Source organism: Schistocerca cancellata, chromosome 1 (genome assembly GCF_023864275.1).
Source record: "Schistocerca cancellata isolate TAMUIC-IGC-003103 chromosome 1, iqSchCanc2.1, whole genome shotgun sequence".
Classification (NCBI taxonomy): Eukaryota; Metazoa; Arthropoda; class Insecta; order Orthoptera; family Acrididae; genus Schistocerca; species Schistocerca cancellata.
In genome coordinates, this window is record NC_064626.1 from 1,143,859,724 (window position 1) to 1,143,886,866 (window position 27,143).

The 27,143-nt window shown below is 40.9% G+C and overlaps 1 pseudogene; it reads left to right on the forward strand.

Annotated features, from left to right (window-relative positions):
• Positions 1-2,878: 2,878 nt before the first annotated feature.
• LOC126098675 (5S ribosomal RNA) lies at positions 2,879-2,996 on the forward strand (annotated as a pseudogene).
• Positions 2,997-27,143: the final 24,147 nt, after the last annotated feature.

A 27,143-nucleotide genomic window follows, 5' to 3' on the forward strand; every position in this document is an offset into this window, starting at 1 on the left:
CAAAGTATTTACAACTTTAGACCAATTTAAAATAAACTAATTCGTATACACATACATTTACAGACTTAGAGACAATCATTGGATTTAGTCCTGGTATACAATACTTTTTTTTTACAAATAACTTATTAAACAATGTAATGCCACACTGTTCACTCATATCTCACTACCAGTCACTGCACACACTATACACACATTGTTTCATAACACTTCAGTCACTACACACACAAACACACACACATACTGGTGAGCTCTGGGCCATTTTCTGTTCTCGCAACTTCCCGTTTGCTACCCTGAAAAACTACTGAGTCAGCATCCCTCTATAATGAGTAAGATGTTGAGCTCAGAAAGAGGAAGAGATGTTAGTATTGTGCTATGCATAACTTGGGGGTAAGTTTTTCTAGAAAAGGAAAAAAGAAGGAAAAACATTGTGTGAAGGTGTTATGTGGAATGTTGGATGTTTTATAATCATTATTATTGTTTATTTGTATAACTTTTTTTTACCAAATGCCCACTCTGTTTTATCTTAGCAATGCTTCAAGGTATAAAATGTATTGCATAACAGGTACTTTTTAGCTGCCGTTTTAAATAAGTCTGTTTTTTCAGTTCCTTTCATCTCAGTTTTATTCCTTGGCAGACAATTTTGTTTTGAGTTTTATGTTTGTTTTTTCTTGGTAAATATGAGTCTAGCTCTTGTTCCACGGTCATGGACAGAACTGTTTGTGCAGTAATTATCAATGTTATTTTCGATGTGTACAACTGACTGGTAAATGTATTCACTCGGAGCAGTTAAAATCCCCAGTGTTTTGATCAGATCTTTACAATGAGCTCGACTAATATTTTTGGTTATTATTCTTATGGCTCTTTTGTGGAGTCTGAAAATTGTGTTCATATTTTGTGCATTTTCCCCCCGAAAATGACATAGCTAAGAATTGAGTGTACATATGAATAGTATGTAACTAAAAGACACTGTATGTTACACATTGATGATAGGATTCTAAGGGCATAACATGCTGAAGACATTCTGTTTGCAAGTACCTTTGTGTGTTCACACCACTTCAACTGAAAATCAATATTCATTCCTAGAAATTTTGCATTTGTTACACAGTATGTAGAGGTGTCATCTACATTTAATTTAACATTGTCATTTTCCCCTCTTCAAACAGAAATTCATGGCATTAGTTCCCTTTATGTTCAATGTCACTTGGTTGCTTATTGACAAATCGTAAACTTCCTTGAGTGTTTCATTTGCTCTCTCTGCAAGGCGTTCTCTTGTTTTCTCAGTAACTATAATGTTACTGTCACTAGCAAAGAGAATTTTTTCACCATGAGTAACAATACTGGGAAAGTCATTCATGTATATCAGGAATAGTATTGGTCCTAATATGCTACCTTGCTGAACCCCTATATTAATGTATTTTGGTTCTGATAAGTGTTTTACTAAATGTTTAGATCTATTTGAAGTATGTGTTTTCTCTACTCTTCGTAGCCTATTTGCTAGGTATGATCGAAACCAGTCATTAGCTACCACTCTTATTCCTAATGATTTAATTTATTTACTAGACTCTTGTGGTCGACTGTATCAAAGGCCTTAGAAAGATCCAAAAATACGCGTGTGACACACTCATCTTTGTCGAGAGCATCAAGTACAACTTTTGTGAATTCTACTATGGCTGCTTCCATATTTTTTCCACTTTGAAAACCAAACTGTGATTCGCTTAAAAGAATGTGTTTATTCAAGTAGTTCATTAATATGTCTTTCATAATTGCTTCTATTATTTTTGGAATGGCGACAGCAGGGAAATTGGCCGGTAATTTTCTATATCTTCTACATTCCCTTTCTTAAGCAAAGGCACAACTCTTGCCTGTTGTAACTGCTCTAGAAATGTCCCTGATGTGAAGGATTCATTTATTATATTTGTTAAGGGGCCTTGTATAATTCCTATGCATTGTTTCAGTACACACACTGGTGCTTCATATAAGCCTACTGACTTTCTACTTTTTGGTTTTTGAACAGTTTTATTGACTTCTTTCTCTGTGGTTGCAAGTAACATCATTGTATTTAGTGCAACATTATTTACAGGTGTTATATTTGATTTGGGGAATTTCTGCTGTAACGTCTCTGCAATATTCGAAAAAATGGTCGTTCACATAGTTTGCTAAGTGTTGTGGATCATTTATCACCTTATCCCCCTCTCTTAGCACAAGAAACAAGCTTACCTATGAAAATTGATTTTCATGAGTGTGTTCACAGGGATTGCGGATTTGGACTACCCGGCAAACACTACTCCGTTTGATAGGTGCCCTGACGTCATCGTTAGTCTGGTTGTTCGCTAACCGGAATGTTATCTTTCGTGAAGAGCACTTTCGTAAGGACATCTGCTTGACAGTTTGTATGATTACATCGTGAATTAGACAAATGATGGGGAAATAGTGGTTTGTTGCTTTAATTTTGGACACCAGTGTAATTTGATACGCGTAGCGGGGCAACGGATCCACCACCGTGAATGCGGATGCGCAAATATGAGCGACCTCCTGTGGGAATCTCAGAGAGCGAACATGTGCTTTTTGTTTCGCTTCTTTGTGCTAGTTTTATGCAGACACTGTGAACTGCGTATAGGCATCTAAGGCCTCTTACTGTGTTAATGGATTCAGTATTGAATTACTTATTGCTCCTGCTTATATTTTTAGGACCATGGCATTGTGCTGTATGCAATTTATTACTGACACTCGCAAATAATGCGCTAGGCACAAGTATGTATCATTTTTTATCTTTTAATTTTTAAAATACTTTTTTAAACTTTTTGTCCCTAATTTTAATATTCTTATCTGACTTCTACTTATTTGTGGTGTATTTTCCTGTACAGCTTTCTGAAGAAGAGGCAACGGCCTTGCCACAGTGGATACACCGGTTCCCGTCAGATCACCGAAGTAAAGCGCTGTCGAGCGTGGCCGGCACTTGGATGGGTGACCATCCGGGCCGCCATGCACTGTTGCCATTATTCGGGGTGCCCTCGGCCTCGTTATGCCAATTGAGGATCTACTCGACCGAACAGTAGCGGCTACGGTCAAAGAAAACCATAATAACGACTGGGAGAGCGGTGTGCTGACCACACGCCCGTCCTATCCGCATCCGCAGCTGAGGATGACACGTCGGTCGGATGGCCTGAAGACAGAGTGCTTTTTCTGAAGAAGGACACTAAGTGGTCGAAACCGGTCAAGAAATTAATTTTTTTGTTACTGATTGTTTATAATTTCGTTACATATGACTACAGTTGCTGAAGATAGATAAAATACTACACTGCCCAGATTTAACACACTGGTAGTCGTGCAACGAAAGTCTTTTACTAGAGTTTGCAGTCTTGAATCACAGAAATAGTTTCGACTCCTTAGCAATTCATCATTACATGATTTTTAGAAAAAAGACGGATAGAAAAATAATAGGAAACTAAATTACGAATAAAAGTAACTCCTATACGCAATCATATGTACTTAAATACCAACGGAAAAAAGTTTGATGTTATTACCCATAGTTTCTTTATTTGTATTTCACTCCTACTACGGGGTGCAGAACTTTAAATCTCCATCATCAGGTAGATTTATGTGGAATAGCATGACAACCAACGAAGACGTGTCTGGAGGCGCCTCGAACAGGGGTGGGATACCAATCTGACTCTCATCCGCTACATGGCCCCACGACCAGGAGTCTGCGGTGTCATTTTATTTCATAGCAGGACCCCTTTGGTCGCCATCCTAGGCACCCTTACAGCGCAGCAGTACGTCGTGGGTATTCTACGCCCCGTTTTGTTGTCCTTCATGGCGAGGTATCCTGGGCTTACATTTCAACAAGATAACGTCCGCCCGCAAAAGACGAGAGCTTCTACTGCTTGCCTTCGTGCTTGCCAAACCCTACCTATTCCATCAAGGTCATCGGAACTCTCCCCAGTTTTAATGTTTGGAGCATTATGGGCAGAGCCGTACAAACAGCTCGAGATTTTAACGATGTTGGACAGAATTTCTCATGATATCCCTCAAGACGACAGCCAACAATTGTACAATCAATGCCAAGGCGAATACCTGCTTGCATACGGATCAGAAGTGGATCAACGCGTTGCTGACTTCTTCAATTTGTGAAGCTCCTTCTCTTGAATAAATTATCCAATTTTTCTGAAATTGTAATTGTTTGTTTATCTGTACATGTAAGTCACATCTACTGATTTGCGTCGCATTCGGATAATTTCTTCGTCGTGCGTCGTTTTTTTTTTTTTCTTTCTTAGAGTGTATATTGAAGATACGAAGGAACGAGAGGAAAAATATTGAATGGAACAAGGTGGCTATTAAACAGAACGCGAGAGTTTCCCTCAAATAATAATAAGTAACTGATAAGACATACTAAATTAAACAGGACTATTACTATTATGGAAATGAGCGTTTGACGTCATTGGCCGGGAGGCCCCGTACGGGGCAGGTCCGGGCGCCTTGGTGCAGGTCCTACTATATTCGACGCCACATTGGGCGACTGCGCGCCGGATGGGGATGAAATGAGGATGAAGACAGCACAACACCCAGTCCCTTAGCGGAGAAAATCCCCGACCCAGCCGGGAATCGAACCCGGGCCCATTAGGATGGCAGTCCGTCACGCTGACCATTTTTATTTTTTTTTATTTTTAAGTTTGCGAAAATAAAGAACGTAAACTTTGTTTTTTTTTTTTTACAATGAAAATTTGTGCCGGTACGGGACTCGAACGCGGGTTTCCTGCATATCGCGAGCTGTCGCCGTACTTTTTTTTTTTTTTTACAATAACAAACATAAACTGCTTCTATCATTTTTTTTAAATATATAAGACGATGACTTTATAAAATAAAATTTTTCTGGGAAACGTAAATAAGTGGATTTTTTTAACATAATAGTGAAAAAAATAAAATAAAATATCCTGCTTCTGTCAGTACAAACAATAACGGTCTACGTTCCTCTTTTAGGCGCGTACCTCGCTAATCCCGTCGCACCTCGCGTTGGTGTCGGGTACGTCTTCACGTGTGTTTGTGGATCCTCTCCACTGTCCTGGTCCTTTCTTGTTCTGATACTTATAGACAATAATTACATTCTCCTACCCGGGACACCCCAACTGGGGGGGGCGGGGGGGGATCAAGCAAGGCACTCCCTAAAAAATTTGCGTAATATGTTCGATATCTCGGATGTCTCATAAGCTGTGAGTGATGTTCCTGTAGTAAGGCCCAAAAGTCAAGCACATTCTTACTGCCGCCTCGGAAAAGATAACGCACAGTCAAACCTCGAATGCAAGTCACTGCGTTTGTCTTCGTTCGGGGATAATATGTCCTATCTGGGAGAAGTAGTGTGCGTGGTTCTATTGTTTGCGGCCCCACCCGAAGGAGGAAGGCGATCATTAAAAGTTGTGTCTATGGTTGGTTGGTTGGTTTGGGGAAAGAGGCCAGACAGCGTGGTCATCGGTCTCATCGGATTAGGGAAGGAAGTCGGCCGTGCCCTTTCAGAGGAACCATCCCGGCATTTGCCTGGAGTGATTTAGGGAAATCACGGAAAACCTAAATCAGGATGGCCGGACGCGGGATTGAACCGTCGTCCTCCCGAATGCGAATCATTCAGCTATCGGGACGGACAGTACTATTATAAATTACTTCCAGAGGATGTGAGAAGATTCACTCAAAGCTTAGTATGGGAAAGAATTTAAAACGAAGCATGAATAAAAGAAGCTTAGAGAACGTCAAATGAAACACCTTTCAGCCGTCTAAATTTCCAAATTGTTATTATTTAGACCTACCGGTTATGGCGATATATTATGCCATCTCCACGTCCCCTGACCGACGTGTAGGAAGATGCCAGCCTCAGTCCCGGCCAAAATAGAGGCCAGCATTCAAAGACTGGTATCTGGAGATTTCTGAGAGAGCGATCACTTCAAAAATCAGCTGCCGACTGTACAGTCGGCAGGCGATGTTTGAAGTGATCGCTCTCTCAAAAATCTACAGGTCCGGGAGCCTGAATGTATCGACGAAACTGGTGCTCAACTTTAAAAAATCTGGTTATTTAGACGGCTGAAAGGAGTTTGATTTGACATTCTGCACTGAACAGGCGAGGTCCTGCAACCGTCTCTGAAAAGATGGACATACGAAGAAAAGAAGCTTAAGTTGGGTAGACACCACTTTTCATCAATTAAGATGGCAAGTGACTCAAAAAGAGAAGTCAGTACAAGCATTCCAAATTTTATTCAATGTTAGTATGGTTCAAGAGATGAATCACAAACACAGATGGTTAATAACGAAAATGACTACATTCCCGAAGTAATATCAGCAGAGTTGTCCGCCCCTAGTAGCTGAGTGATCAGCGTGACAGACGGTCATTCCTAAGGTCCCCGGTTCGTTTCCCGGCTGAGTCGGAAATTTTTCTCCGCTCAGGGAATAAGTGTTGTGTTGCCCTAATCATCATCATTTCATCCCGATCGACGTGCAAGTCGCCAAAGTGCCGTCAAATCGAAAGACTTGCACCCGGCGAACGGTGTACCCGACGGGAGGTCCTAGTCACACGACATTTGCATTTTATTCATCAGAAGAGTTGTAGAAAGCAACACGAGGTAGGAAGAAGGGAAAGGGTGTAAGGTGTCAGGCAAATCCAACACCTTCCATGTAAACCCTGACATGATAAGCAAATCCAGCAGTATGTCACATAGCTCCGAATAAATCGTGACATTAAATTAACCAAAGTAATACGAGTAACGAGTGAGCAAATGGAATACCACAGACTAACACAAGAATGCCTAAATTCATGTCATACCTTCCCACCGTGAGACAGACGCAGTTCCGAGGGGAGAAACGAGAACAGAAGCCGAGAGCAGAACCGTGTAAACCTGGAAGGCCCTTCGATAAGGGACGGACGGACACCCACGTCGCCAGCTAACTGCTAGGACCACACCACCTGCAAGTTTTAGCGTGAGACTTTTTCGCGTCTCTGTTACGTTAGGACCACCCCCCAGCCCATGTTAAAAGCTAGAGCCCTCCAGAAGACCAGTATAGATCTTACGATAACGCTAAAAGGACCACACCAGCTGCAAGTTTTAGCGTGAGACTTTTTCGCTTCTCTGTTACGTTGCAAACTTTAAAAACATTGCCCCACCACGAAAAGTATAACGTTTCTCATTGGATAGACAGAATTTTTGTAGGCGGAGCTTAAGGTTAACATTGAGACCCTGATTGGTCAGATGAAAACACAGCCAGATAGTTTTTTTTTTTAAACCAGCTTTGGTAAATTGTAGTAAGGAGAAGTTAGGGGAGAGTTGCTTCCGAGAGGGCGAGCAGGACGGAGCTGCGCTGCCCGCCGCCCCCTGACGAACACCGACAAGGTAATGAACGCACGCGATGCCGCATTTTTGAGCGTATAAGGCTTCACTCAGAACTGCAGAAGTCTCATCTGTTACAACCCCTTTTTGCATAATACCAGTGTCGAGCGTCAATTAAAGCTCATGGTGTTCACATTTGCCACTTGAAGAAAAAAACTGAAACGCGATGATTTTTCTGTTATATAGTTATTGAGAAGCCACATCAGACACTGTAATTTACGACAAGTTAGATAAGTAATTAAAGATAATTGAGGGTCACTGTAGACCGTTTTGATAGTTTTCTCTTTTGTGAAACTTAATTTAAACCTAGATTATAGATGTGATATGGCATAGGTCATCCTTCGATCCATTGTAGAACTTGGAAACCCATTCAGGGAATATTCGTTCACATTTTAATTGAATGCAGTTGGTTTTTACCATCCTGTGTTAAAACATTTCCTTTTATCAATAGTGCAATTTATAAACGATGTTTTGTGAGTAGAATAAAATTTCCAAAGGTAAACTTAACTGCTTTTTCGACGTTATTTTACCAGCTAACTAAAAGTAGGAAAGCCTTGAACCGCTTCCACTAAATTTAGTTAGTATTAAGATCCTTTACAGGGAGTGCAGTGGAGCTGACGCTGAAATCATTAAGTATTTGGTTATATCATCGCTAGTCTTACTGAACTCTTCTGAATTCTACATGTCATGTGTGGTCTGATGTCTCCTTACCAGCAACAGGTCCCAGGTTCAAACTAGTCGATTCCCTAAAAAACACGCTCAGAGCGTCGTTGCACGAAAGTGGTAAGGAGACACGATATAGAACAAACAGACACCACGCAGAATGTTTAGAAGGGACCAGGAGATATTTCAATAGAAATACGAAGGGCCTTCAGTAAGTAATACAACATTTTTTTTCTGAAAGCTGGTTGGTATTAGTCAGGATTCCAATACACCATATTATTCCCCACTCTTTGTCTACAAAACCGTGTTTTTCGACATAATCTCCAACGGTCTTACACTACCTTACTTGGAGGGCCTGCATGCCCGCATGGTACCACTCTACTGGTCGACGTCGGAGCCGATGTGTTGCTGCACCAGTAACCTCCCCATCATCCACGTACTGCTGCCCGCAGAGTGCATCCTTCATTGCGTCAAACAGATGGAAGTTGGAAGGTGCGACATCCGGGCTGTAGGGTGGATGAGGAAGAACAGTCAAAAATGGTTCAAATGGCTCTGAGCACTACGGGACTTAACTTCTGAGGTCATCAGTCCCCTAGAACTTAGAACTGCTTAAACCATAACTAACCTAAGCACATCACACACATCCATGCCCGAGGCTGGATTAGAATCTCCGACCGTAGCGGTCACGCGGTTCCAGACTGAAGCACCTAGAACCGCTCGGCCACTCCGGCAGGCGAAAAACAGTCCAATGAAGTTTTGTGAGCTCCTCTCGGTTGCGCAGACTGATGAGAGGCCTCCCGTTGTCGTGGAGAAGGAGAAGTTTGTTTGCATTTTTGTGGCGTCAAACACGCTGAAGTCTTTCCTTCAATTTTCTGATGATAGTTGATCGTTGCACCATGAGGGTGGACATCAAACAGAATAATCCGTTCAGGGTTTCACAAGATCGTCGCCTGACTTTACCACCTGAGGGTGCGGCGTTGGACTTTTTCTTCGGAGGAGAGGTAACGTCGCGCTACTCCATGGATTGCCGTGTTGCTTCCAATCAGAAGTGATGAATCCATGTTTCTGCGCCTGTGACGATGTTAGCTTCGTAGCGCGCAAGCAATTCCGCACGGATGGTCCTTCGCTGTTCATTGTAGTCTTCTGTTGGGCAGCGGCGAACCCAGCGAGCACACACTTTTTAGTTCGCCAACTCGTGGACGTCTGTGTCAGCACTACCAACAGAGACGTCCAGCTGAGCGGCGACGTGTTTGATTGCTATCCGAATGAGAGTGTCCGCACGTTGCAGCACTGCAGGAGTCACAGCTGTGTGCGGCCGGCCGGCGCGGAGGAGATCGGACAGGTTTGCACGACCTTGCTGCGATGACGACAGACGCCTTGCCCAGTGACTCAGCGTGCTTTTGTTCAGTGCAGGGTCACCGTAGACATTCTGCAAGCTCCCGTGGAAGCCTGCGATGCTCTGGTTTTTACCAAAAGAAGCTCAATGACAGCTCTCTGATTGGAACACTCCTCCGATACAGGCGCCATTTTGAATGCTACATATAGAGGCGCCACCTATCGGAACTTCATGAGACTATAGAAGCTGGAGCGGGTTTGTTCCACGACGTCCCACAACAAATTCCGCATTTTTTCAACCGAAAATTGCCAAGGAAAAAATGTGTTGCATTACTTATTGAACGCCCCTCGTACGTAGTCAAAATTGGATTGCAGAATTTACAAAAAGAACTTGGGATCCAGTCTATTTTTTACAGTTCTGAAAATGTTTTGTCGCTGCAAGTCTATTTTCAAATGGTTCTGAGCACTATGGGACTTAACGTCTAAGGTCATCAGTCCCCTAGAACTTAGAACTACTTAAACCTAACTAACCTAAGGACATCACACACATCCATGCCCGAGGCAGGATTCGAACCTGCGACCGTAGTGGTCACGCGGTTCCAGACTGTAGCGCCTAGAACCGCTCGGCCACCTCGGCCGGCGCTGCAAGTCTATTTTCTATACAGCTAAAAAAGTTGGCAATAAACAACTTCGGGTTGCATCTAATTGAAAATTTGAACGAAAGTGTTGTGAGTGTCTCGCTTGTAGAAATTCGACAGAATTTTCAATCTACCCTCCTCCAAGGTTGGATCGAATTCCTAATTTAGAAGCTGGGCGAAACGAGATTTCGACTTTTATAAGTTCTCACATTAACCATCTTCAAGGCATTACAAACTGCTTCACATTCTCAACTACTACAACGTCTTTTAGGGGTAACTGAAACGAGAGTAAGTTGCAATATACTCTAACATTCACTGAAAATCTCAGTGTTATGTTACGAGTTAATATGGAATGGTTTGAAAATCTCCAAGAGGTGGATTAACAGTAGAAATCTAGAACGGGTTCGCTGGAGGTCTTTGTTACTGTACAATCAACCCAATTTTGGTTTTGCGTGGTTTCCATTTATTACCGTTATTACAGCAAACACTTTGACACTCCGTCAGTCCAAAAAGTTTCCATACTGGGTTAATAAACAACATAGAAAAGTTAAGAGGGTAGATTTTAATGCTTCAGGTGTTATACAGAGTAGCCTTACCCCTTGAATACAACGCACAGGACAAACATGTGAAACTGTCAAAAAAGACCTTCTTTGGGATGTTGCTAAACTCGCATTTCATTGTGCTTTGAATGTCGTCAAAGCGTTGATCGTTCATGTGAATTTCCCCACTTTGTCGTTCGTATTGATAACACCAAGTCTCGTCACCTGCGATGGTATCTTCCAGGAAAAAAATTTCCGCGTTTTACATTTCAATCAAATCGTCCAGGCGCCGACACGTCGTTTTTTTCGCTCGAAAATCAAGGTGCACCGGTAAAACTTTACACACGCTATTCTGTTCTTCAGTACATTCTGGACATTATTTCCAGAACGAGTTTTCTTACTGTATTTTAGTGTGAGCTGATTTGAAATTTCCTGGCAGATTAAAGCTGTGTGCCACAACGGGAGGGAAATCTGGGACATTTGCCTTTCACGGGCAAGTGTGAGCTATTCAAGGTACTGCCTGAGCGGAAGGCTTTGAGAAAAGCAGCTCATTTGTTAGAGCACTTTCCCGCAAAACGTAAAAGTTCCGGGCATGACATACAGTTTTTTTAAACTGCCAGGAAGGTTCAAGTTCTGCAGAATGACTTGAACACTTGATTTAGATATGTTTCTCCGTTGGAGTTTGTGACAGCAACGTTGACACGCTGCGACCGCACGCTCACTACAAGTACTTACCGCTGCCTGTTCACAACCGACTGGTCGAAAGCACATCTGTTCTTTACAGATGTCAGTTCACGTTACAACCGTAATTACTGCACTGACGTCGCTCAAACGCAAGGAATAAAAATCAGTTCCGGAAATTTTTGGACAGACACTGCACACTCCACTGTATTCACTGTGGAAAAAAAATCCCAATTTTGCGACTAACTAGGAATGATTCTGAAAGAGGGGACGCACCAACAGGAGCGGTTAACCTGAGCCTTTGAAGATGGAACGAAGAGTTTAGATCAAAGCCCCGTCGAGGTTGATGCCATCAGAGATGGAGCACACACTCGCATAGGACACGGATGGGGAAGGAAATGGCCGAGGCAGTTTCGTAAAAACCACTCCAGCATTCTCTTTGAACGATTTGGGGAAATCACAGGGAACACGTATGGATAGCCGAGCGAGGATGTGAACTGCCAATCCTCCAGAATACAGGTACAGTTTCTTAATCACTGTGCTGTGACAAGCAATTGTGTCGAGCTGGGGCAGAATATCGTGCTCGAAAAATTGTCACAACCGTCTCTTCAAAACTACATCCCACGTCGCTAATGCGTGTTGTTGTTCTTGTGGTCTTCAGTCCGAAGACTTACTTACTGCAGCTCTCTTTACTGGTCTATGATGTGGAAGCCTCTTCATCTCTGGATAACAACTGCGAACCTACAGCCATTTGAACCAGGTTACTGTATTCATGCTTTGGTCTCCCTCTCTAATTTCTACCCCCCCCCCCTCCCGCCCCCCCCCCCCAGTTTCCTCCGATAAATTTATTTTCTTCCAAATTCGATTCAGTACCACCTCATACGCTATCCAATAAACCCTATAATCTTCAGCATCCTCCTGTAGCACCATATTCCAATAGCTTCTATTCTGTTCTTATCTGGACAGTTCGTCGTCCATATTTGATTCGAAACAGATACCTTCGAGTAAGGTATTTATTGCTAACAAATTCATTTTTTGAGAAATACTTTTCATGCTATTGCTAGCCTGCATTTCACATCCTCTCTACTTTGGCTATCGTTACTTATTTTGCTGCCCAAATAACAGAACTCATATAGTTGTTTAGTATCTCATTTCCTAATCTAATATCATTAGTATCGCCTGATTTGACTACATTCCTTTAAGCTTGTTTCAGTTTTGTTGATGTTCAGCTTATAAGTCCTTTTCAGTGCATTATGCACTCAGATCAATTCTTCATCAAAGACCTTTGCCATCTCTGAAAGAATTACAGTGCTGTCTAAAGACCTCAAAGTTTTTATTTCTGCTCCCTGAACTTTAATTTAGTTTCCAAATTTATCCCCGGTTTCCTTCACAGCTTGCTCAATGTAGAGACTGAATAACGTTGGGGCAGGCTGCAATCGTGTATCACCTTCATTTCCCCCTCACGACCTTCGACTGACAAGGACAGTCTGGTTTCTATACAAGTTGTAGATAATCTTTCGCTCCTAGAATTTAATCTCAGTAATTAACTTTTCAACACTGGGTGGACAAAGACGATAGGACTCTAACTGATAACGGCTTCTTTGATGAAGCTCAAAGCAAGAAAATAAATATATACCCAGTAACAACTGCTCTCTCTTATCATAATGCAGAGTTAGATAGGACAAACAAGATCGTGGTTTACAGTACTGATACTCTGCATGGAATATCAGTTAGAATAATTGATAACTCCAGAACAAATGTTTTTAAGAATAGTTTACAAGACATGATCGGGGATGAAATTTATGATGAACCAAATGCTGACATGAAATTTAATCTATTCCGTGATAAATTCATATCAGTATTTGAAAGTATTTCTCCACATCAGCTAATCAGAAAGAACATTAAACAGCCATGTAAAAACCCATGGATCACTAACAAGATTAAAGTATCTTGTGAAAGAAAAGGGAAATGTATTTGTTCACAATAACAAGTAGAGATACCGCAGCAGTTGGAAACTACAAATACTATTCAAAACTACTTGAAAATTAATTGAATATCAAGGAACGTGCAAGTCTGAAATCAATAATTCCGACAGCATATGTAAAGAAGTGAAGAGAAAGACGTGATAACCGCCCAAAGAATATGATAACGTTACTAAGGAACTGCTATAAATGATGAGTCTCAGGTAGCAAATGTGTTTAATGACCATTTGTTAAAAATCGTAGAAAATATAGGGACGTACAGTTTAAGAGCAAAACCACAGCAGTATGTTGAAGAAGCAACTTTCATAAAACTCAAATATATGAATATATAACCAACTTATCCTTCTGAAATTAAGAAAGTTATATATTGTCTCAAAAAAATCTCATATGGATATGATCGTATTTCCAATACGGTACTAAAACTTTGTTTCCATATAATGAGCCCTCTCTTATCTGAAATATGTAATAAAGGCTTGTTTCCTGAGAAATGTGCCGTTGTCAAATCATTAATTAAGAAAGGTAACTAGAGAGATTCGAATAATTGCTGACCAGTTTCATTGCTGACATTATTTTCCACAATTTTCGAGAAGGTAATTTAACTGTGTTCTAGAATAGTATTCCACCTGACGAACAATAATATCCCCAGTAAAATACAATTTGGACTTCATGAGACAACGATATTTACACATTCAATTACCAAATTTTACAAGCATTAAATAACAAAATAGAACCAGTGGTATTTTGTGCGAAGGATATATGGAACTGATGGTAGAGCTAACCAATGGATAATGCCATATCTAACCAAAAGAATTCAGAAAGTTGTACTTAGTAATTCAACCAATGTGTAATGGTCCAGGGGCGTAATTCTGACAGCAGATGAATCAAGTATGGAGCTCCCCAAGGCTCAATTTTAGGTCAACTATTCTCCCTCACTCATATATGTAAATGATCTTCAGTCTAGTATACAAGAAGCAGAATTAGTTCTTTTTGCCGATGTCTCTAGTGTTGTAATCATTCAAGTATACAAACAGCAATAGAAGAAATGGTAAACAATTTTCTTAGAAGTGTCATTGTCTGGTTTCCTGTGAATGGTTTCTCTATCAATTTTAAAAAGGCACAACACATTCAGTTCAGCACATGTAGGAGTGCCACACCAATGATAAGTGTAACACATGGGGAGGAAATAAATAACTTCAAAATTCTTAAGGCCTATTTATTGATGAGAATTTAAACTGGAAAAAGCACATTTTGGGATTCCTAAAACAACTTCTTGCAGCCAAATTTGCACTAAGAATCATTGCAAATCTTGGAAAGAGACAAATCAGTAAGCTGGCATATTTAGCATATTTTCACTCAATAATGTCATATGGAATAATGTTCTGGGATAAATCGTCTTTAAGAAAGAAAGTCTTCATTGCTCAGAATCATTTTGTAAAAATAATATCTGTTGCTTACCCATGATAATCTTCTAGACATATGTTTAAGGAGCTGGGCATTCTTACCACTGCTTCGCAATATATTTGTTCCCTCATGAAGTTTGTTGTTACTAATCCATTGCAGTTCAGAAGGAATAATGATGTACACAATTACAGCACAAGAAGAAAAAAACACTTTTATCATTGCACATAATAGTTATCTTGTGCATAAAAAAGGAGTGCACAACGGTTCAACAAAAATTTTTGATCTCTTAACCAGCGATATAAAAGTCTGATAGACAGCAAATTAATATTTGAATGCAAACTGAAAACTTTCTCCTTAACATCTCATTCTACTCCACAGAAGAATTTCTATTACTGTAATGTGTAAAAGATGGAGGATGGGTTCCACTAATTCACATCTGTCTATTTTTAAAAAAAGTATAAATATTGAGCTTGTAGCCATATTTACAAATTAATTTGTTATGTGAATTTAAATGGACTCATTCCACCTCATTATGATTTATCATGCAAATGATACATGGAACATGCAACTAATTAATTAACCCTATATTTTACCCCAGCTAACATCAGAATTTCAAAGAGCATGTTCCACTCAACATTGTAAAAATCTTTCTCTAAATCTACAAATACTATAAAGGTAGGTTTGCCTTTCTTGCATTTGTCATCTAAGATAAGTACTGCAGCACGTGTTCCTACATTTCTCCATGATTTAAACTGATCTTCCCGGAAGTCGGTTATATAGGTATTTTCATTATTGTGTAAATAATCCGCGTCACAATTTTGCAACCATGGGAGTCAGCAACATTCACGTCTGCCATCAGCTGCCTTCTTTGCAATTGGAGTTATTATACAGCAGTAGCTGTCTACTGTACTATGGATAACTGAAGGCTTCTTGGGATTAACACGACGGGTATAAAGACAGTAGCAGTCACTTAAATAAAAATTTAATACATTCTACAGTTCATTTCATAAGATACTCCTTATACAGCGGAATTCATCATCGAAAACCTATGAAGATTTGAGGACTTATAATCTTGTCACAGCTATTAGCACTTTTTGTTTACACACGTACAAGTGTGCCTTGAGCTCACCGTGTATCTGTTGTCATTTTATGTCTTCATTATAGGCATCCTGTTGAGATCCTGACTGACCTGTCTGCTTCCATCAAGAGGAAAAAGCCACCAGCTTGTCCTCATCTCAGTGGAACTGTTTCTATAAAGTGAACGCTCGAACCGGTTCCGCTAGATTGCAAGGAAAGTCCTGTACCCTTGATCAACTGCGTCGGATGGATCCCCTGTAATTATAGCAGCGCTGCGTATTTCTGTTCCCTACTGTAGAACAACTGACTTTAACAGTGAAAATATTTTATCAAGTATATTGAAGCTTCCGCGATGTGTGAAGATAATACTCACTCGCCATGTTGGCTCACAGGACGACTACTTATGTTGTTATAGCACGAAAATTTTCCTATTATTAACGGTAACAGTATGTGTACAGATGCATTTACAAGCTTAGTTTTCGCATTAAAAAGTGCCCATTCTCATATCAGTCCATACTGTCGTATCAGTTTTGCAATGATTATGGTGTTAGAAACGGGGTCATTTATGCGCCTCAGATGTGAAATGCTAACAGTCTGGTAAAGTGGAACATCATACAGTGATTTCCCTACATCACTCCAGGAAATGCCGGATGTTGTTTTTGAAAGAGCACGGCCGATTTCCTTCCCCATCCTTCACACCATCCGATCTTTTCCTTCGTCTCTAATGACCTCGATGTCGACGGGACGTTAAACACAGTCTTCCTTCCTTCCTTCTTTGGAACAATACGCAAGTCATACATTGGTTCCCTGTCTTGCATAGCATAAAGACAACTAACATCAGTAAAAAGTAAAGAATTCAATTCCTCATAGCTCATTCAGAAGTATTCGTTGTCTAATACCCATGAATATTTATGCTTTTCCATGTTTCCTAAGGGCTAAGCTTCTTAAACTTGTGGTTTATTTCTACTTTCAGCACATTTTCAATGCAATAAAACAATCTTCGTCCTTGTGATTTGCAGGCACCAGTTCAGCTGCAGTATCAGAAAACTACTTCGATTTCCTCCATTTATGTCCGAGCTGAAAGGTATCATTTGGTTAAATTTTAAAGAGATTATTTTAAAAATTCTCATTACATTATTTTGTAAAATACTCCAGACGGGTTCACCAGACGATCTCATTGGGAACCACAGGCTGGAGGTGTGAGCTCCCAGTTACGTGGCATACCATTAAAAAGAGGCAGGATGCTAAAACCTTTTTATCTGAAGGAAAGAGCTACCCTCGAATCAGGTAACAACGGGGAGACGATGAAAATGCTGGAACACTCGCAGCTGTCATCTTGGCAAAACTTTGGCAGTTTGCACTGCGTCTAAGATGGAACATGAAAAAGATTTTAGTTTGACTTTGGTTGCTTCACAGCTGAAGAAGTATTCTTACACATACGCAGACTCACTTATTATTTTATACTTTGAAATATGGTAATATGAACTAAAACAAGACAAAAATGTATCGTAAACATGAGCTCTAAAATGTGTGAAACACATCTCTACTACTGGAAGCTCTTTGCTACAGCCTACACAATGCAGTAAACAAAGGAGGGTACATTCCTCCGTTATTGTCCATGGATACAGCATGCAGTAAACATCTGTTAGTGTTATTAATGTAAATTGTATTCACACATTTGGGTACATATGGCGCATACATTAGTTCCGATGGAAACAGTGTGTGTTTTGATAAGTTTGTGCCGTTAATAACTTGTGTTCTGAATATTTTTCAGCACACAGGACATGTTTTCAACGGTTGCTTCCATTTGCCACGTCATAACAGAAGATCTTTTCTGCCATTATCTGTGTGGAATAATAGGCTTCACATTATGCTGTTAAGTGGAAAGATAAAACTAAAATGTAAAAGCATTTCACAAACTCATCAAAAACACAAACTTGTTCCATTAGAACTAATGCATGAGATACACTTGTCCAGAACTATGAATACGGTGTACAATAACCACACTAACAGATGTTCACTGCTTGCTGTATCTAAGAGCAGCAGTAGAAGAACATGTCCTCATATGAGAGGCTTATTTCAGTAGTGGTGCAAGTCCATTTTTGTTCATTCTGAGATACAAAGTCCTAAAGTTAAATGTGCGCTGAAAAATCTGCAGTTGAGATGCCAGAAATATTCAAGTGTATATATATATATATATATATATATATATATATATTCAAGTATATATCTATCTGCAGTTGAGATAGCAGAAATATTCAAGTATATATACGTGAGTATTTCTGGTATCTCAACTGCAGACTTTTCAGCGCTCATTTAACTTTAGGACTCCGTATCTCAGAATGAACAAAAATGGACTTGTACCGCTATTGAAATAAGCCCTTCATATGTTTGGTGCATTCTGTAAATCTTAGCAAAGAGCTTACAGGAAAAGAGATACACTTCACAGTAGCAAAGATGAAAAAGTGCTTATATCTCTTAAGGTATATACTTTAGAGCGCTTCCTTAATGCAAATTTTTGTCTAGATGTGTGTGTGTGTGTGTGTGTGTGTGTGTGTGTGTGTGTGTGTGTGTGGGTGGGTGTGAAGTGGAGACGACGTTTGAAGCTCCTTGAGTTTGCTTGCGGATGATGATGTGTGTAGGAAAATCACAACGCCTGCAGGTAGACTGGCAGAGTATCTAAGCTTTCGCAAGCTTGGCCACTTGATTTTCAAAACAAAAAAGCAGCGTATTACACATAAATTGCAGGAAATACAAATTATTGTTCGATTATGCTATTGGCGATCATTCAGCTGTAAAATATCTACACGTCTGGAGCGATTTAAAGTGACACAACCACAAAAAACTAGTAACCGGAAAAGTAAATTGCACGATGATACACATTGGAGGAATCTAAGACAGTGTAGCACAGTATGCTCCCGACAGATTATGAAATATTCCTACGACGGTTTGTGAGTGGCTCGAAGACTTCTTAAGTAACAGAGCCCAGTACGTTGTCCTCGACGGCGAGTGTTCATCAGAGACAAGGGTATCATCTGGAGTGCCCCAGGGAAGTGTGATAGTACCGCGGTTGTTCTCTATATACATCAATGATTTGGCAGACAGGGTAGGCTGTTTGCTGATGATACTGCGGGGTACGGTAAGGAGTCGAAGTTGAGTGACTGTAGGAGGCTAAGACAAAATTTCTAGTTGGTGTGTTGAATAGCAGCTAGGTGTAAATGCGTAAAAATGCAAGTTAATGTGGATGAGTAGGAAGGAAAAACTTGTAATATTCGTATACAGTATTACTAGTGCCCTGCTTGGCATAGTCAAGTCGTTTAAATATCTGGGCGTAACGCTGCAAAGCGATATGAGAGGGAACGAGCATCTGAGAAATGTGGTAGGAAAGTCGAATAGTCGACCTCGGTTTATTGGGAGAATTTTAGGAAAGTGTAATTCATTTGCGAAGGAGACCACATATAGGACACTGGTGCGACCTGTTCTTGAGTACTACTCGAGTGTTTGGGATCCACACCATGTCGGATTAAAGGCAGACATCGAAGCAATTCAGAAGCGGGATGCTACATTTGTTACGGATGGGTTCGAACAACACGAAAGTGTTACGGAGTTGCTTCGGGAACTCAAATGGGAATCGCTGGAGGGAAGACGACGTTCTTTTCTAGGAACAATATTGAGAAAGTATAGAGAACTGGCATTTGAAGCTGACTGTCGAATTATTCTGCTGCCGCCAACATACGCTGCGCGTAAGGACCACGAAGGTAAGATATGACAAATTAAGGCTCATACGGAGGCGTATAGATAGTCGTTTTTTGGGCGTGGAACAGGAAACGTTCAAATGGCTCTGAGCACTATGGGACTTAACATCTGAGGTCATCAGTCCCCTAGAACTTATAACTACTTAAATCTCACTAACCTAAGGACATCACACACATCCATGCCCAAGGCGGATTCGAACCTGCGACGGTAGCGGTCGCGCGGTTCCAGACTGAAGCGCCTAGAACCGCTCGGCCACGCCGGCCGGCAACAGGACAGGACATGGCTAGTAGTGGTTGGGGGGTTGATTGGGGGAGGAGACCAGACAGCGAGGCCATCAGCGTCATCGGATTAGGGAAGGACGGGGAAGGAAGGCGGCCGTGCCCTTTCAAAGGAACCATCCCGGCATTTGCCTGGAAATCACGGAAAACCTAAATCAGAAGGGCCGGACGCGGGATTGAACCGTCCTCCTTCCGAATACGAGTCCAGTGTGCTAGCCACTGCACCACCTCGCTCGGTCTAGTAGCGGTATGCGCCGCAAGGTGGATTGCAGAGTATCGATGTTGAGTAGAACGGCAATTCTCGTTACGAGATCATTTAGTACGTGTGAGTGCATCACAGACATGCTCAACAAAACTGTTAAGGCTTTCGTGGGCACTTGTTGACGAACTGTGTGTTGGCTCCTGTCTCGGATTCTTTGGCCGTCGTTTGATGTTTTCTGTGACGTTTCGCCAACACGAGTGGCTGCCATCCTCGAAGCTTCACCCTCCATTGCTGGTGGTGGACTGAAGCGTGAAGCTTTGGCAGTACCAGCCACTCGTGCTGGCGAAACGTCAGAAAAATCGTTAGAGAAATGCCGGTCGAAAAATCCGAGACAGAAGTCAAGGGGCGGTTTGTCATGCTCAACAAATTACAGTGGCGGACACTACAAGAGAGTTGCTGTTCCGAGGACGTACGTTACACGAAATCACGCAACGAACTCCACATACACCTCGCAAAATCATCAATAGGGAAAAAAATGATAAATTCGATCTCCGGCGACAGTTGAATTTTCCGCGCCCTACTCGCTAGTGGACGGGAAATGGGGAATTGTTAGTGGAGCTCCAAGTATCCTCTTGCACACACCATAAGGTAGCCTACAGAGTACAAATTTGGATATATAATGGACATTTCCACCCATATGACTTCCATCTTACCAGCTGACACAGGAGGCATAACCATCGCTTAATGGGAGAAAACTGTTCATACACAATTGCTTATGCAGCAGCCGAACCAATGCCGAGAGTCATCTCGATCCCTACAAACATAAAATGCGCTTCTCCTGCAGGATTTTCTCTCGAATCAGTAGTGTTTCACTGCTATTGGAAGACGCCCAGAGCGTTAATTGTCTTCAAAAGACATCCTTTCTCATTCAAAATTGCGCAAACCGTTTGTTACTAAATCCCTGAAATTAAAACTCTCGAAAACAACACAAAAAGAACAGTGGCAATATTGTTCCTACAAACCTCTCCCTGTTATCATGCGATGTCAAGACAAAAAATTCATGTCGTGGTAGGTTTGGAGTCTGCGCAGGAAACGGTGGCCGATGCGTACTGGCCAATTTTCGTTCAAAGCGCTGGGCGAGTCCATTCGTTGGTTTGGAAGGGGAGGCCGCCAGTGTTTGGCAGCTTTAGGCAGGTCAGCGATAACAGAATCGAGGGGACCGCCCCGCAATCCTTCTCAAACGATTTTACAGAAACTATTCGATAAAAAATTTCATTTTTGTTTATTGGTAGATTTATATGTCAGGTACATGATTATGTACCCATCATTTCGTTAATGGACTTAGTTATTGTATAGTTAGGTGGAAGTAAAACACAGGGAGCGAAAGACTATTTACAATTTGTACAGAAACCAGATGGCAGTTATAAAAGCCGAGGGAAATGAAAGGGAAGCAGTGGTTGGAAAGGGAGTGAGACAGGGTTGTAGCCTCTCCCCGATGTTATTCAATTTCTATATTGAGCAAGCAGTAAAGGAAACAAAAGAAAAATTCGGAGGAGGTATTAAAATCCATGGAGAAGAAATAAAAACTTCGAGGTTCGCCGATGACATTGTAATTCTGTCAGAGACAGCAAAGGACTTGGGAGAGCTGTTGAACGGAATGGACAGTGTCTTGAAAGGAGGATATAAGATGAACATCAACAAAAGCAAAACGAGGATAATGGAATGTAGACGAATTAAGTCAGGTGATGGTGAGGGAACTAGATTAGGAAATGAGACACTTAAAGTAGTAAAGGAGTTTTGCTATTTGGGGAGTAAAATAACCGATGATGGTCGAAGTAGAGAGGATATAAAATATAGACTGGCAATGGCAAGGAAAGCGTTTCTGAAGAAGAGAAATTCGCTAACATCGAGTATAGATTTAAGTGTCAGGAAGTCTTTTCTGAAAGTATTTGTATGAAGTTTAGCCATGTACGGAAGTGAAACATTGACGATAAATAGTTTGGACAAGAAAAGAATAGAAGCTTTCGAAATGTGGTACTATAGAAGAATGCTGAAGATTAGATGAATAGATCACATATCTAATGACGAGGTATTGAATAGGATTGAAGAGAAGATAAATTTGTGGCACAACTTGACTAGAAGAAGGGACCTGTCGGTAGGTCATATTCTGAGGCATCAAGGGATCACCAATTTAGTATTGGAGGGCAGTCTGGAGGGTAAAAATCGTAGAGGGAGACCAAGAGATGAATACACTAAATAGATTCAGAAGGATGTAGGTTGCAGTAGGTACTGGGAGATGAAGAAACTTGCACGGGGTAGAGTAGCATGGATAGGTGCATCAAACCAGTCTGTGGACTGAAGACCACAACAACAACAGGTGGAAGTAAGACAATGCGCGAAATTCGAAAAAGTTGGCAATGAAAAATAGAGGTCGCTATGATTTTCCATTTGGTGCATCTTTCATAATAAGTCGCTGTGTATGAAATTTAGCTAACATATTTTTTTCAGACTTCAATGCAGGACTGTATCTGTCACCAATCTCGAGAAAATTGATCCGATGTAGCACACCCATTAGGACGCGCCAGTGATAAAGCCAGAGTTAAATGTCCACAACATTCCTCATGTTTTAAAAACGGTTTGAGATACCAAAATGAGATTTTGGCAAATGATACCAGAAAGAGGAGAGTATTTTGCCATATTGTTATTATGCAAAACCGTATTACCTACCATGTTATTGCACTATCTGCAAACTTTCTCGATAAAATAATGTAATTCGAAAATGTTGGCAATGAAAAATAGAGGTCGCTATGATTTTCCATTTGGTGCATATTTCATAATAAGTTGCTGTGTATGAAATTTAGCTAACATATTTTTTTTAGACTTGAATGCAGGACTGTATCTGTTCCAATCTCGAGAAAATTGATCCGATGAAGCACACTCATTTGCGATTGGGCCGCGCCAGCGATGAAGCCAGAGTGAAATGTCCACAATATTCTTCATGTTTTACAAACGCTTTTAGATATCAAAATGAGATTTTGGCGAATGATACCAGAAAGAGGAGAGTATTTTGCCGTAATGTTATTAGGCAAAACTTCATTATCTACCATGTTATTCCACTACCTGCAGACTTTTTCGATAAAATAATGTAATTTTTAAGGGTCATCGATAGCTGGTGAAACAAGAAATACTGTAGGTTTTGGAACAATATAAGTGAAGACATTACAAGTTTACTTTTTGCCAAGGATGTGCTTCATCGTAAGCTACTGACCTTACTTTTCCTCAGTTCCTCACTTAATAAACTTAATAAACCTTTGTTTCAGAATTCTCCTGTTGTTGTGTCTTTACAACATGTTAGGTGATACAGTGCAAACTCTGCTGTGTTTTGGCAAAAGAAGCACATATTGACATGGCAGTAAAAGAAATATTTAAGTTTTACTCCAAATTCGCAACTCATGACGCTTCTCTGAAAGTTACAAATGGTTACCAAGCCAGGCGCAAATAAATCGCTGCATTTTCGGCGGAATTCTTTTAGATACTAACCAAAGCAGAGCTGACAGGTCTTTTTGAATGGCAACCATACAAGCTTGTGTGTGGAGATCCTCCACTTAATATTTACAAAAAATGTGAGCGTAGGCTTCAGTTTAGAGTGGCACTTCCCCTCCACCACTCGGCATTTCCCCTACAGCGCCTGCCGATAACCCCCACCACTACCGCACTACCCAGGCGTGGTCACCGTCAGCACCTCTACCAGCCACAATATTCTGCCCGGACTCAGGTGGTTTGTGTATAGTCGATACCCTTCCTTCCATAAGTCCCTCTCTTCGCCATCGGAACGTCCGAATGCAGAGCTTGAGAGCCAAAATATCTATAACCGGCTCTGCCGTAAATGTTGCTAACACACTGGAAAAAACACTGGACCTGAAACCTTGGTCAACAGGATAATTATATGTGCAGTATGCTCGATAGTTAAAATAGTTTGCCTTTGTTTTGTCCAGTCCACCGAGTAGAAAGCAGCCATTAACTGTATTCCGAATGTAGTATCCAGCATACTTCACAAATTGCGTTCAATGAACATTTGGAAACTGCAAATAAATGCAAGCTGGTATATTATTCAAATATTCATGTGAAAATATATTTCAAAGTCTTAAATATGTGTCAAGGTTAACTGTTACATAAGTCAGTGCTCGCAGGCATGATAATTCTCACGCGATCTTCAAGTCTCGTAATTACAAGTAATACTAGCTTTTCTTTTCTCGCAGTCGCGTATTCTCCGAAAAGCGGAAACGCCACACAATGTTTGCTATTCTCTCAGCTCCCATTTCAAAACAGACGAAATGTACAGGTCATTAACAATGAGCGACTGAAGCTTGACTAAATACACAAATGAGAAACGCGTAGAAATACGTTTTACCTTAATTTAACGCTTCAAAAATACAGTTGCATGAAGTGCATGAATCTCTCTCTACGTCCTGGCGTCATCCACGTTTCCAGAGTAAAATTAATATTCAGACAGAAAATGCTTAATGCGAGCAATTGCCACTGGCGACCTGTTTACTTCAGCCCTGCGTACGGAATAAATGAAGAGAGAAGCCGATTACATCACTGATCGACACGAGACAAAAGATGAACGAAATTCGATCAGCGATGCAATAATGAAGTTTTGGCGATATCTTAGCTTCAAAGAGTAATGGTTGTATATAATGTGTTAATATTTATAAAACTAGCAAGTTATGGTCTAGACATTACACGAACAAGTGCAAATTGTTTCCAGCAAATAAATATTGTTTAACGAATATTCGTGTTCTGTCCAGAGTAAAAGTTTTCCAAACTGTAATATGCCAACGGTAATGAATATGCTACATATCAATATCCTCTAACACGCGAAGACATTTGTTTGTAATGTTTTATAGTTCCCGTGTTTAATGAAAACAACTATGTAATAAGTACAAAAAATAACAGTTACCCGTTGAGAAAGCAAGTCCATATGCATATAATATGAACAAGTACTAAAGCTATGGATATTGTGTAATAAAAACTTAGCCGGGGCGCTTCAGTCTGGAACCGCGCGACCGCTACTGTCGCAGCTTCGAATCCTGCCTCGGGCATGGATGTGTGTGATGTCCTAAGGTTGGTTAGGTTTAAGTAGTTCTAAGTTCCAGGGGACTGATGACTTCAGATGTTAAGTCCCATAGTGCTCAGAGCCATTTGAACCATTTGAATAAAAACTTCTCAAATATCTTTCACATATTGGCTCTTCAGAACAAACGAAAATCTTAGCAAACATAACCTCCACTGCGTAATTGTAACCATTTGATAAAAAAAAATGAAAGTGATAATTTTAAGGTATTTTCCGGACAAGTCGGGTGTGTCCAGTAAGATTTGTCCACACCAGTTTCAGAAAGAAAAGAATTCAAAAACTAAGTTTCACTACTGTATGGAGAAGGCAGGAAAGAGATGGGTTGTGAAAGAAGTGACCGTGGTTTGTTTTAGAGGCATACTGACATTCAACCAAAGCGAGCTGCGTATACGCCTGGTGGAAACCTTGATCATGGTAATCGGTTGAGAATTTGAAACTCCACGCCTCCGGTATTCACATTCTTTACTGCCGAGCCGTCTCGCTGGACCGTCCTTGTTGGGGTTCGTCATTGAAAGGACAGAGAACAGCACAACGATAAGGACAAACGACAATAATTAGCACAGAAAAATAAAAAGATGATTAACCCTTGCCATTTAGTTGAATTTATTCACTTCAGGACTAGTTTCGGAAGGCCAGCATCCATTTATCAAGTGCGAATACAACAAGAGGAAGAATAATACCTACTTGTGATTAGTGCCGGCCGCGGTGGTCTAGCGGTTCTAGGCGCTCAGTCCGGAGCCGCGCGACTGTTACGGTCGCAGGTTCGAATCCTGCCTCGGGCATGGATGTGTGTGATGTTCTTCCTCTGGACTTTTTTGTGTGGGGAGAGATGCGCAACTGTGCGACTGGTCCCGGCGGAGGTTCGAGTCCTGTGTGTTTGTCCTTAGGATAATTTAGGTTAAGTAATGTGTAAGCTTAGGGACTGATGACCTTAGCAGTTAAGTCGAATAAGATTTCACTCACATTTGAACATTTTTTTTAGAGATGCGCAACCTTGTTTATGCAACTCCAGTTGCATCAGAAGAGGATCTGGTTTCAAATGGCTCTGAGCACTATGGGACTCAACTGCTGTGGTCATTAGTCCCCTAGAACTTAGAACTAGTTAAACCTAACTAACCTAAGGACATCACAAACATCCATGTCCGAGGCAGGATTCGAACCTGCGACCGTAGCGGTCTCGCGGTTCCAAGCTGCAGCGCCTTTAACCGCACGGCCACTTCGGCCGTATCTGGTTTCCCGGATAGTAGCAGCAGCAGGAACAATTCAGGATACTCCTGGGGTTTTTGTCCGTGTCAGACAGAACATGATCCGACGGTGTAACCTTTGTTTACGTGTCAATGGAGGAATTTTTGAAAATCTACTGTGATTGAAATTGGGTTGTGTTAATGAGTTGTCATAAAAAAATGGAAAAGTGTTTGTTGGTTTAATTAATTTGCCGCCAGAGAAATCTACCGGTTTAAATACTCCTCGTAGGAAAAAATGTAAATAGGGAAAAATATATTTGTTTTGATGTCCCCTACAACCTAGCAGAGTTTATCGGTTTAAATACTTTTCACCTTGTATAATCTTCGCATTTAGATTGGTGTATTCGCCTCTATCGCTAGAACAACTATTTACGGATTAGTTTCGGAGCTGTACCTTATTTGAGATTTTTTTTTAAATGAATAAAGCTGTGTAGATCGCTGAATGTATTTTCATCTATTACGGCGCTTGTGCTACTGTTATCATCAGATTTTAACGTAGAACTCGTAAAACAAAGCTCAGTGCCAGTTACAATAACACGCCCCGCACAGGCATAGGTTTTATTATACCTGATACTGAACTTCGTTTTATGAGTTGTAAGTTTCGAGCTGATGACGGCCGTAACCGAAACGTCGTATGAACGAAAATACATGAAGCGATTCACACAGCATTATTGATAACATTTGGCAATGACAGCGGATTCATTCAAGGAGTTTATTGCCTTACACTGAAAGCGATTAGATTCGTATCTATGTGGTTGCTGTATCCGGAGCCATCATTGGAACAATCATTTCCCATTTAATTTCAGATCCGGTGTACCTTATTGAGTTTAGATTCAACTCTGGTGA